The 12,527-nt window shown below is 43.3% G+C and overlaps 1 protein-coding gene across 1 annotated transcript in view; it reads left to right on the forward strand.

The window, feature by feature from the left end:
* The window catches only part of gli3 (GLI family zinc finger 3), a 213,944-nt gene that overhangs the window by 78,543 nt on the left and 122,874 nt on the right, over positions 1-12,527 (forward strand). The window lies entirely within an intron of this gene.

Genomic DNA, 12,527 nt, shown 5'->3' on the forward strand with positions numbered 1-12,527 from the left:
AAAGGGTTCTGCTACTGTCACGTTGTAAAGCTAGTAACAACAGAAGAACTCTTTTTGAAGTCTGTAGTCTGAAGAACCCTTCTGTGATGCAAAGAATTCTTTAATCATGCAAACGGTTATTTAAGTGTTTGTGGTTCTATATATACCATTTTTACTGAATATCCCTTGAAGAACCATATTTTTAAGAGTGTTTATAGAACCATTTCATGTTTTAAATGGTGCTCTTTGTGGTGAAATCATTCTTCAGATTGATGGAGACTGAGTTGTAGATGGTTCTATATAGAATCTTTCTGTAAAATGGTTCTAGATAGCACCAAAAAAGTGTTCTCCTATTGTTACAAGCTTGATTTCTACCTGATTAGGTCTGATTACTTGTGATGTGCATGTTTTTCATCAGACTGTTGAGTAGAGTGAGCATATAAACACCTCAGTCTTATTTTATTTACCTAACTGAGGATCAGAACTACTCTAAGAAGTCGGGCGAACTCTCGTGTCCTCAGTTGAGTGTAATCAGTTACTATATAGCATTAAATTCTCATTTTTAATAGTGTGGAGTTACCGAGGGGTTTCATGGTCACGATAAAAGGGGTTTCCAGAACATCACTTGAGTTGCATCGTCCGAACCTGTCTTCAAATCTCAGATCCAACTCAATTTCCACCTCAGGAATTATCACCACTTGGGAATATCGCAGACACACAGGCTCATCCCTGCTCTCTGTCGAGAACTGGAGACTCTCTAATGTAGATTTTGCCTTTCCTCAGGTTCGCTTTCTTTCCTCTCTGCAAGGTGAAAGGCAAAAGCTCAGGCAGAATGATTGGGCCTGACGTTTGACTAGTTGCCCACTCTCTCTATCTCTCCCTCTCTCTCTTTCTCTCCTTTCTTTTTTCCGTCTGGAGGGAGGTTAGTATGAGGGGAAAGAGTCGCTACGTTCCCTAATTCCCTCATTAGGGGCCGAGAGTAAGCAGCCTCCCTCATCAGCGCCCTGATCAAAGCACTGCAGGGAGGAGAGCCGTCAGCTTCTCTTTCTCTCTGGATCTGTCTCTCTTTTTCTTTCTTTCTTCCTGATTCCCGTTGCAGAGTGCCAGCGATACAAAGAGAGAGCAAAAGGAGAAAAAGAGAGATGATGTGAGCGAAGGCCTTTTGAGAGGTTAATTTGGCCCAGCACCTTTTGCCTGGCCGTCGCCTGCGGACTGGAATTCGATGTGATGGCTTGTTTAGTTTGGCTGAATTGGCCTCGAGCTGGGCCTGACAGAGTAGACTTAATCCACTGCACTTAATGAAGCTCTCTCTCTCCCTCTCTCTCTCTCTCTTCCAGAGCGTTTAGTGAATCTCTCTTTAGCTAGTTCATTAGCTGCCCTCTCGTTTTCCGTGCTCCGCCAGCGACGATCCGGCTGACTTGTCCGAATGCAGAAAGGTTAACTACAGTTGGACCAATCAGAAGAACATCACGGGCTAATAGCGCCCTGTCCAGGTCAGCAAGACTGCCACCTTTCATAAAGGCTGAGAGAGAGAGGGAGAGAGAGAAACGTAAGGGCAGGCAATGTGGTAGCAGAAGGTAGATCGAGGGTCCTAAGCTGAAGGAAAGAAAGGACAAGTCTATGTAAAGAAAGAAAGACAGAAAGCAGTGACAGAGGAAGGCTATACGTTGACCACTGTACTGGTACTGGCACACTTCCAATGAAGTGTTCACTTCCGTTTTTTTCCCCATCATTTTTATGCATCAAATCGTCCATCAATACGGTGATGCAATACACTGTTAGAAAGCTTGAAATCACAGGATTCGATTCCCTCAAACCATTTCATGATCCATTATTCACAGTAGTTACAATCGCCTCATTTGCAACACCAGCATAGAATGATCAAACGCCAGCAAATCAGTGTGTCCTCACCTTCAAAGCATCGCCTCGTCCACAGAGACACCATAATCCAAAACATGTGGTCTGATAACACGGCAAGAGTCAGAGATCAGTTTAGAGATCTATGAGTTAGGAGGAAATAAACCCCTCCATTCTAGACTCTGTTACTCTGTGTTACTAATTCATACAGTTATTCTGATTGGTGATAAAAAACCTGAGAGGGTTCCCTTTAAAACGAGACCAAGACCATGACTGTAGGCCAAAGTATGTGTGAACAGGGCTCCTTTAACTTTGGGAATGCTGTTTCAGGCAAAAATGGGGCGACAGCTAAAAGGTTCAGGAAAGACTGAAAGGTTCTGGCTGGCTGGACCCCAGTGGGGTAAACAGTGAGGGGTGATAAGGGCACTCCAAGAGCTGCAGGGGTCAAAGTTCACGTGGAAAAGTCGCTGTCCTCAACAAAAGAGCTGAAAAGGAGCAGGAGAAGTCAAAGGGGGCCACCTCATCTGAAAGCACTCCATTCTTTCCGCATGGAAGAGCCCAAGAGAAGTACGATGAACTGCAGGGTGGAGAGTGTCTCCAGGATCTGATGGGAATTCTAACGGAATTATAATGAGCAACAGCAACTTTGTAGGATTTTTATACGAATAAAGTCTCAAGAAAAGCCATGAATAAAAAGCCAACTAACTACTGAGCAAGAACTACACAGATCCTGAGAGAGTTACTGTTTAGTATTACTGCCACACATCAGGATTCGTGACCAGTGTGTAGTTTAATAAAAGTGATGGTGATGCTGCAGTGGTCATGTCATTTCAGAGAGAAGCAAAAACACAGCAAAGTTGAGACTGAAGCTGCTTTCTTTAACCTGTTAACTGCTGCCCCATATTTGCCTGAAAAAGTGTATCCAAAGTTAAAGGAGGACTGTTCCCACATACTTTGGCCTAGAGTCTTGTTCTTGGACTCATTTAAAAGGTAACATTCTCAAGTCTGTTCCCAATAATCAGAATAATTGTATGTATTCGTGACACAGAGTAACAGAGTCTAGAATGGAGGAGTTTATTTCCTCCTGACTCATAGATCTCTAAACTGATCTCTGACTCTTGCCGTTTTACCAGACCACATGTTTTGGATTATGGTGTCTCTGTGGAGGCAGCGAGGCTTTGAAGGTGAGGACTCAGAAATTTGCTAGTGCTTGCATTTGGTGCTGATGTTGCAAATGAGACAATCGTAACTGCCGTGAATAACGGATCATAAAATGGTTTGTGGAAATCGGATCTGGAGATCTCAAGCTTTCTAACGGTGCATTGCATCACTGTATTGCTGGACGATTTGATGCATAAAAACTATGTATAAACAATTAGAAGTGAATGCTTTGATGGAAGTGTGCCGGGACCAGTACAGTGATCTAGAACAGGAAAACTGATCTTCAGTGTGCTGAATTCCCAATACAGGGAAATATGAAACATTTTTGGTACTCACTTTCTTGCCTAGTCAAATTCTTTTTTATTTTTCTTTCCGAGCGAGGCTGGCTTGTCTTGATTGGTTCATCACTGGTTACATGCCTCCTCTGACGGTATTTAGAACAACTTATAAAAGCAAGTTTTCAAAATTGATGGATGGCAATTTTGCCCAGTCAGGAAAATTTACTATGACACATTTCAAGCCAATTGGTCCTGCTGTGCATAAAAGTACAACTCTGGAGTAGGAATTAAAATTCTCCTTGATTCATTCAGTCAACGCACCTGATAGTTCTCAATTTCCTGGTCCCTGAGAAGGTTCTTGCAGTGAGGAAGCACATATCCACTTCAGTAAATTCAGTTCATTAGATCATTATAAGTTAAGGGTGCATCTGTTTTTTGAGCTGGACAGGTTCTACCAGGATTAAAACTCCATGCAGGTTCATTACAGGCACAACTAAGGTAAGGTGAACATGCATGTTTGTAGTGTGAGACTGCATGGTCTTTCTCCACAGCAGAGAGAGCAGAAGATCCTTTAACTCCCCCTTCCCAATCCTCACCCAACCCCCAAAGGCATGTCTGATTCCCCAGCTTTAAAAAAAACCTCTGGTGCCAATCACTCGCTTCCACACTCTTTTTGAAGTGTGAAAAATACTGACCCTTAAACTCCAGTGGAACCAAGCCATGACACACACACACACACGGACATTCCTCTTGAGCCCCAGCTTCCTCCGGCGCTGCTTTTCCTCTTTGCAGATCCATCAGGTCATAAATGTGTCCCAGGTGTGCGTGTGTGTTAGTGTGTGTGTAAGTGTGAGATGTGTGTGTAATGGAGAGCCGCTCGTGGCTCTTTGTGCTGTGTAGGCAGTAGTGGAGGGATGCGAGGGGCGAGGCAGGTAAAGTGTGATTAGTCTTCCTGCCGGCGCGTGGCAGGGCCTAATGCTCCTAAACGAGCCTCCACCTGCCAGCTCACACACCTGGTCGCCACGGCAACATGCAGCGGACACCCCCCACCGCCGTCTTGAGACCGAGGGAGCAGAAGAGCCAGGGCCAGGACTGAGGATACTGTCGATACAGCAAGGGCTCACGAAATTCTCTCTTTCGTTTTTTTTTTTTCCGTCTTCTTCCCTTTCTCATTGCAGATTGGGTTAGGGCTAAATTCACATTGCTGGGACAAAGTTTGGGACAAATCTGACTTTTTCTGAGTGGTGTGAGCACAAAAATCTGATTTTTTTCAATGTGAATTCGAGCCAATCATTGAATCATTGCTATCGTGAAAAATTCTTGTGTCCAAAAAGGGAATTTTACAGGACAGGGAAAACATGTCAGCCTTCTGCATGCATTAAAGTAGGGCAATATATATTGTTATTGTGACAAATTATGTCACAATACAATACAGTTTGCTTTTCTGGACATACTGTGTATATTGTCAGTACTTGTAGACACTGACCAACTGCAAGTTTCATTGTAACGAGAGCAATATTAGTAATTTAGTGCCAAATATTGAATAAAAATCACTGCTGGCTATTTTTTCTCTGTTCCAACTGATCAGACGTCTAAAAATATAAATATCATGAAAATGTCTTAAAGTCACAATACTATATATTGCCATCTTACCCACCTCTATGTTAATGTAACAGGATTTTATTCCAGGTCGTTTTGTCTGCTCATCATGAAACATTCACATAGCTGTAAATGGCAGCTGGCTTTTTCAAGTGATGTAAAAAAACAACATCTAACATCTACAATATGCGGCTTAGATTGGATGTATATCTGATATATGGCCATGAGACCATGAGAAGAGTCGTCAGATAAGAATTCGTTAGAATTCATATGTTTTCCTTTTACTTCATACTTTCTTACGCATGCGCATATCACTTTTGTCATCATCAAGTTTCAGCAGCAGCAAATTTGATATTAAAATGTCCACGTAGATTTGAGCCACTTACAAACACGAACCATCACTGTCAAGTCAAAGTTTATTTTTATAGCGCTTTGTACAGCTGATGTTGTCACAAAGCAGCTTCACAGACAATCTGGGTCCGAGTCCCCATGAGTGTCGCCAATGGTGACAGTAGCAGGAAAAACTCCCTAAGAGTAAGAGGAAGAAACCTTGAGAGGAACCAAGACTCAAAAAGGGGAACCCATCCTCCTCTGGTCACCAGACAGCAGAGCAATGACAGCAGAGAATGAGATTTGATCATCAGTATCAGATACGGAAAAGGGAAAAGCAGGAAAAGCATTTCTATGATTTAAAACTCCTTAAATCACTGCAGAAAATTTGGACCTGAGCAAAAAAGTTCTGAAAACTGAGAAATGAGGCTCGTAATGTGAGCGTAGCAGTCGAGGCAGCGATGCTGTGTTTGCTCAGCGGCTTCTCTCCCACTGCTGCACACAAAGCTCGTCGTCGCTCGGGATAAAAAGCGTACAGGATAAATAGGCCTCTTTTTGCGCATTAGCGGAATCGCGATTCCTGAGCCTTAGCTGCTCCTTTTCTTTTTCATAAATAAAAAAAGGGATAAGAGTTTCCATATCATCCTGCTTACTGCCGCGCTAACAGAGTGTGGATAAGAGCATGGGATTGAGGGGGGATTAATGAAAGAGAGAGACAGAGCGGATGTCTTAAGATTGTAATTGTGCGAGGGTGTGTAAGCGTCGCTAGCGTTGCAACATCTGTTTATATTGTAGGCTGATTAGAGGGTCACTGGGCCTCAGCAACAGTGAGCCACTTGCTGGCTAAGCAACTTCTCGTCTCCACTGGGGAGGGGGATCCTCTTCCTCCTCCTCCTCCTCCAAGTGTTCTTATTTTCTTAAACAGATGCGCTCTTGGCCAGTAAGAGCCGTGTCCCATTATGGGAATTAAAGCACGCTGAATCGAAAGCTTGGCTTTCATATGCAGCTTGAAACAGCGAGAGGATGTTTTTGAATAAGGCAAAGGACGAACTTCCAGCAGGGCCAGAGACTTCCAGAGTCGCTGGATGTACCCGTGGTCGTCCCACTGGTGCTAAGCCGTATCGTTTCCTCAACAAACTCCACCAAACAATGGAGGTATTCATGTCTGGCACTTCGTTTCTGGCTGCGCGAATGGTTCTTTCAGCATTTTGTCCTTTCGGAGAGTTTTGGCTCCTTCAAGACACCTGTGCTTGACATTCAAGTCTAAATGAAACTACTTCTAAGCTTTCCAATGTCGGCCTACGACTTCTCAGATGTGTGAAAACCTCACCCTGCTGGAAAGTGGAGCCCAAGTTGCAGCAATGGATACAGTTTCGGAGCTTAGTGCTCTGGCTTGGATAAAGATCTCTTCAGCACCCTGTGGCCTGTAATCCCTCGTACAACACTCTTAAAAGTAAGGTGCCAAAAAGGGTTCGCTGCTGAAGAAGCACCTTAAGTTTCTTAAAGAACCTTTTAATAGGTGGTACTTTTAAAAACTCAGCTCAAACTCAATTGAACGGTTCTTTAGGGAAGCAAAAGTTGTTTCTCTACAGCACGGCTCTAAAGAACTCTTTTTGACACCTTTGTTTACTGTCACCCCATATTTGCCTGAAACGGCACACCCAAAGTAAAAGGGGGCGCTGTTCTCACATACTTTGGGCTACAGTCATGATCTAGGTCTCATTTGAAAGGTAACACTCTCCAGCCATCAGAATAATTGTCTGAATTAGTGACACAGAGTAACAGAGTCTAGAATGGAGGAGTTTATTTCCTCCTGACTCAGATCTCTAAACTGATCTCTGACTCTTGCCGTGTTATCAGACCAAATGTCTTGGGTTATGGTGTCTCTGTGTAGAGCGGCGAGGCTTTGAAGAACACTTGGGGGACCCACAGATTTGCTAGTGCTTGCATTTGGTGCTGATGTTGCAAATGAGACGATTGTAACTGCTGTGAATAACGGATCATAAAACGGTTTGTGGGAATCGAATCCCAAAATATTCAAGCTTTCTAATGGTATTTTGCATATTTTGTATTTATGAAAGTGTGCCAGTACCAGTACATTGATCTAGATAAGGCTAAGACAGAAGGCCTCACTGATGTTTTATTCTAAAATGGCCAAAACCATCAGGATGTAGAAAATAAAGACCTCCAGGCCCAATAAATTCACCCAAACATGGAGCTCTGGCTACAGACCCATGATGCTGGGCATCATATCTGGGAATATTCCCCACCTCAGTGCCCTTGGTAGAGCATAGTAAGCCACCGCTGGCCCAGATGAAGGCACCTCTGGTGTAAACACCGAAGCTGGGAAAGCCACTGTCGTGCCGGCTGGACAGAAGGAGATGGTTGGCTGCACTCGCCAGGCGGGACTTCATATCAATCCATCCCCCTCTGTGTCCAACTTCCACTGACCACTGAACTGAGAGAGTCAGCTGTCAGCAGGGTAAACGTGGCCTGAATAGCAAAACCTACACTCTTAAAAATGGTCCTTCAAGGGTTCTTTATAGAACCATGTGCATGATTAAATGGTTCTTTGCATTGAGATTGATGGAGAATGATGGTGTTGTATCTGGTTCTATATAGAAACTTAAAAAAAAAGGTTCTTCTATTGTCACAAGCTTGACATTGCAACAATAGGAGATCCCTTTTTGGAGCTAGAACCATATAAACACATTCTCCATCTGTCTGTTACGGAGCCCCACTGGGGACATGCTGTATAAATAAAAACAATGCATGGCCGTGACTTAGTAAGGCATGGGAACAAGATAATTAAGTCATGGCCACGGCTTAGTAAGGCATGGGGACAAGATAATTAAGTCATGGCCATGACTTAATAAGACATGGGAATGAGATCCTAATGCGTGATCATGACTTAGTAAGGCATGGGGACAAGATAATTAAGTCATGGCCACGACTTAGTAAGGCATGGGAACAAGATAATTAAGTCATGGCGACGACTTAGTAAGGCATGGGGACAAGATAATTAAGTCATGGCCATGACTTAATAAGACATGGGAACAAGATCCTAATGCGTGATCATGACTTAGTAAGGCATGGGGACAAGATAATTAAGTTGTGGCCACAACTTAGTAAGGCATGGAGACAAGATAATTAAGTCGTGGCCATGACATAGTAAGGCATGGGGACAAGATAATTAAGTCATGACCAGGACTTAATAAGGCATGGGAACAAGATCCCAATATGTTGCCACGACTTAGTAAGGCATGGGGACAAGATAATTAAGTCGTGGCCATGACTCAGTAAGGCATGGGAATGAGATCCTAATGTGTGGCCACTATGTAGTAAGACATGGAGACAAGATAATTAAGTCATGGCCACGACTTAGTAAGGCATGACCTCGTTCCCAAGCTTACTAAGTCATGGCCATGCATTAGGATCTTGTTACCATGAGTTAATACAGCATGGCCACCAGCAGGGCTCTGTAATATGTAGAACGATTTCACAATGCAAAGAACCACTTAAGCATGCAGATGGTTCTTTGAGTGTTCATGGTCCTATAAAGAACCATGTTCTTTACTAAAGACCCCTTTTTTAAGAGTATAACTATAAGAATAACACTCGTCTTTATTGCATAATTCACAGCTCTGTCAATTAAGGCGTGATTTTGTTAATCAGGGTCCTGTAATCCTGCTCAGTCTGTAATGGAACAGGTTCAGTCACTAAATGGTCTCCAGAATGTGAGCCTGAAAACTCCCAGTCCGATTGATTTTGCTGTCAGTTTTCAGTGAGAAATCTGAAAACGCGCTGTACCTTTGGCAGCTTCACAAGTCCAAAAAACATGCAATACATAAGTCATAATGTTCCAGGCTCTGTTCTCACACATGTTTATTGCTGTTATTTCAAGCACTAAAGCTAACATACAAGTACTTTTCAACATTCTTTATTCATTTTAGATCAACAGCCGGCCAAACTTTCCATCCCTCTCCGAAGCTCGACTTTGAAAACACAGAATCCCCTGAAGTGAATAAAAACAACATCTACGGTTTTTGGGTCGTAGATTTTCGCAGTGGTTACCATCAGCTGTGCCATTCTGTGTCTATAAATGAACGATGGCATTATTTATAACGATACACACAGACTTTAGTTTCCTATAGTTGAGTTTTTAGTAGTAAACATGCACTGAGATTTAACTTGGTGAGGTATTTTTGCAGCATAACTTTATTTTGATGAGCTGATCCATGGAAGGCTCGTTCTCTTGTGGGCCGTCCCGAAGGCTGAGGGTGCGGCCGGGCGAAGGGAAGGGGTGCAGCGCGAGCCGTGTGAAGGAGAGGGCACGTTCGGGCCCGGATGGGACTTGTGGGGGTTTCGGGATGCCGCGGGCTCGCTGCAGGCGCTGGGAAGAGCACTCCTCCTCCATCTTCATCCTTTCATCACAAAAGAGAAACATCAGTGGCATTAGCCCTCTCGCTCCAGCGCACCACAGATAAGCGGATCAGCCTCTTTTATGCAGCTTATTAGAGGAGCCTCGGCATGTCGGGCCGAGCCCCGCGTTCCTCCGCTCCTCTGTTCTCTCTCTCCCTCGCCCTCTCCTGCCTGAAGGGCTCGTGCCGGAGCGAGTTATGAAAGACAAAGCACTCCAGGGCTGTAAGCGATGCTCTTGTCTCAAACCACCGAGGTAATCGAGATGAGTTGCTCGTTTCTTAAGAACGTTTTAAGTCTCTCTTTATGTTTTTGCCTCACTTATTTATAAAGGCAATTCTTGAAGGATGGACATGTGTGGATCCGTTCCTGCAACATCTGCGTCTTGCCTTACTCCCGTGGTGACGTAAGACAAACCGTCACTCAACTTTGAAAGAACGTGCCAACAAAAGTGCTAATCTCGCTTTTAAGAAAATGCTTTAAATCTTCAGCAGCTTTCCAAGTTTCCAAGCTTTCCAAACTGCTGTGAATGTCAAGACAACCAAAACTGAAGTACTATTTCAAACTGGATTAGTTTTACATGGGATGGTGCAGTAATGTAATCACTACCAGAGTGTCTCGGTGATTTCAGACCCATCAGAATCCATTATGTCAGATGTTTTTTACAATCTGCGCATTGCAGTGTGTGGAAGTTGTGGTGGATTCAGAGATGCAAAAAGTGGGTTTTCAGGGCTACAACTAATCTAGATGATAAATACAGGGGGTCCTGGTGGGGGGGGGGTCCAGGATTTCCCAATTAACGCCTTGGACCCAAAATCTAATTTTTGGGGGGTCCCTAAAACATTAAACAACACATTATAGTATCATGGTATCCGTTAACCCCACTGAGTGTGCTAAAACATGAACACCTACATAAGAATTCAGAAAAAAAGATATATTTTAGTCTGCTTTACCCTCGAAGTGGCGAGGTTCTGCTTTTATGCACTGGTCTGTCACAAGGTGGTTATCTCGTTCTTGTTTTTTCTGCTGTTGGTTCTAGTGTTAATAGAAACATGTTCTTTAGGCAGAGAACTTGTAGAGAGGAGAGTTAACATGCCGTAATGTCTTCTGGGTGATCCCGATACTGATATGATCCCGATACCAATATGATTCCAATACTAATATGATCCTGATATGATTCCCATTCTGATGTGATCCCGATACCAGTATGATTCCAATACTGATATGATCCTGATACTGATATGATCCCAATACCGATATGATTCCGATACCGATATGATTTTGATACCAATATGATCCCGATGCTGATATGATCCCGATACCAATATGATTCCAATACTAATATGATCCTGATATGATCCTGATTCTGATGTGATCCTGATACCAATATGATTCCAATACTGATATGATCCTGATACTGATATGATTCCGATGCCAATATGATTCCGATACCAATATGATCCCGATACTGATATGATCCTGATACCGATATGATTCCGATGCCGATATGATCCCGATACCGGTATGATTCCAATGCCGATATGATTCCAATACCGGTATGATTCCGATGCCGATATGATTTTGATACCGATATGATCCTGATGCTGATATGATCCTGATGCTGATCTGATCCCAATGCTGATATGATCCCGATACCAATATGATTCCAATACTAATATGATCCTGATATGATCCCGATTCTGATGTGATCCCAATACCAATATGATCCCAATACTAATATGATCCTGACACTGATATGATTCCGATACCGTTATGATTTTGATACCGATATGATCCTGATGCTGATCTGATCCCGATGCTGATATGATCCCAATACCAATATGATTCCAATACTAATATGATCCTGACACTGATATGATCCCGATACCGATATGATTACAATACTGATATGATTACAATACCGATATGATCCTGATACCGATATGATTCAGAAACTATCGTACATCCCTTATTTGAACTGTGGTCTTTATTTGAAGCTGTGTGTGGCTGATAGAACCATCTCACCTCTATTTCTTCATTTCCCCTTTTCTCCGCTCTGTTCTACACAAAAGTTAATTCTTTAAGGGTTCTTTAATAAAAACAGTGATTCTACATAGAACATGAACACTCCAAGAATCATCTGCAGGCTTAAATAGTTCTTTGCATGGTGAAATGGTTGAATGTGTTGTATATGGTTCTGTATAGAACCTTTTTGAAAGGGGATCCGTATAGCACCAAAAAGCGTTCTTCTACTGTGCACAAGCCTGATGTTGTAACAGTAGAGGAACCGTTTTTTGGTGCTATATAGAACCATATACAACACATTCTCCATCTGAAGAAGCATTTCACCTTGCAAGCATGCGAATGGTTCTTTGAGTGTTCATGGTTCTGTTTAAAACCATTGTTGTTACTAAAGAACCTTTGAAGAGCCATCCTTTTAAGAGTGTACTAGACAGTCTCGGTGGGAATTACGGGCAGAGCATCTCACCCGATCCAGGCCTGTGTGTGCAGGACTGTGTATGAATCTCGGTCTCTCTGGCGGTGAGTTTAAGGTTAACACCCCCGTCCTCCGTATCCGCCCCCCTCTGGGCTTTACCGAAGCCTATTGTGTTCTGGGAGGGAGGGAGGGAGCGAGGGAGGGGCCAGGAGAGAAAACAGTAATTAAAATGTTTCCCTTCCTTATTATGGGTGTGAGCTTCAATAACAAGAGGTACATCCCTGCCCCTTGTAGTTAGCACAGGAGAGAAGGCCACAAGAGATGAGAGAGAGCAAGAGAGAGAAAGAGAGAGAGACAGAGAGTGAGGGAGAGGGGGGAGGGAGGGCGAGAGAGGATGTAACAAAGCAGAAAATGAACAGAGACATAAAAGAGAAGGAGCTGAAGGAGGTCAGGCCCATCACAGGCTT

The sequence above is a fragment of the Colossoma macropomum genome, unplaced genomic scaffold (assembly GCF_904425465.1).
Source record: "Colossoma macropomum unplaced genomic scaffold, Colossoma_macropomum, whole genome shotgun sequence".
In the NCBI taxonomy this organism is placed as follows: Eukaryota; Metazoa; Chordata; class Actinopteri; order Characiformes; family Serrasalmidae; genus Colossoma; species Colossoma macropomum.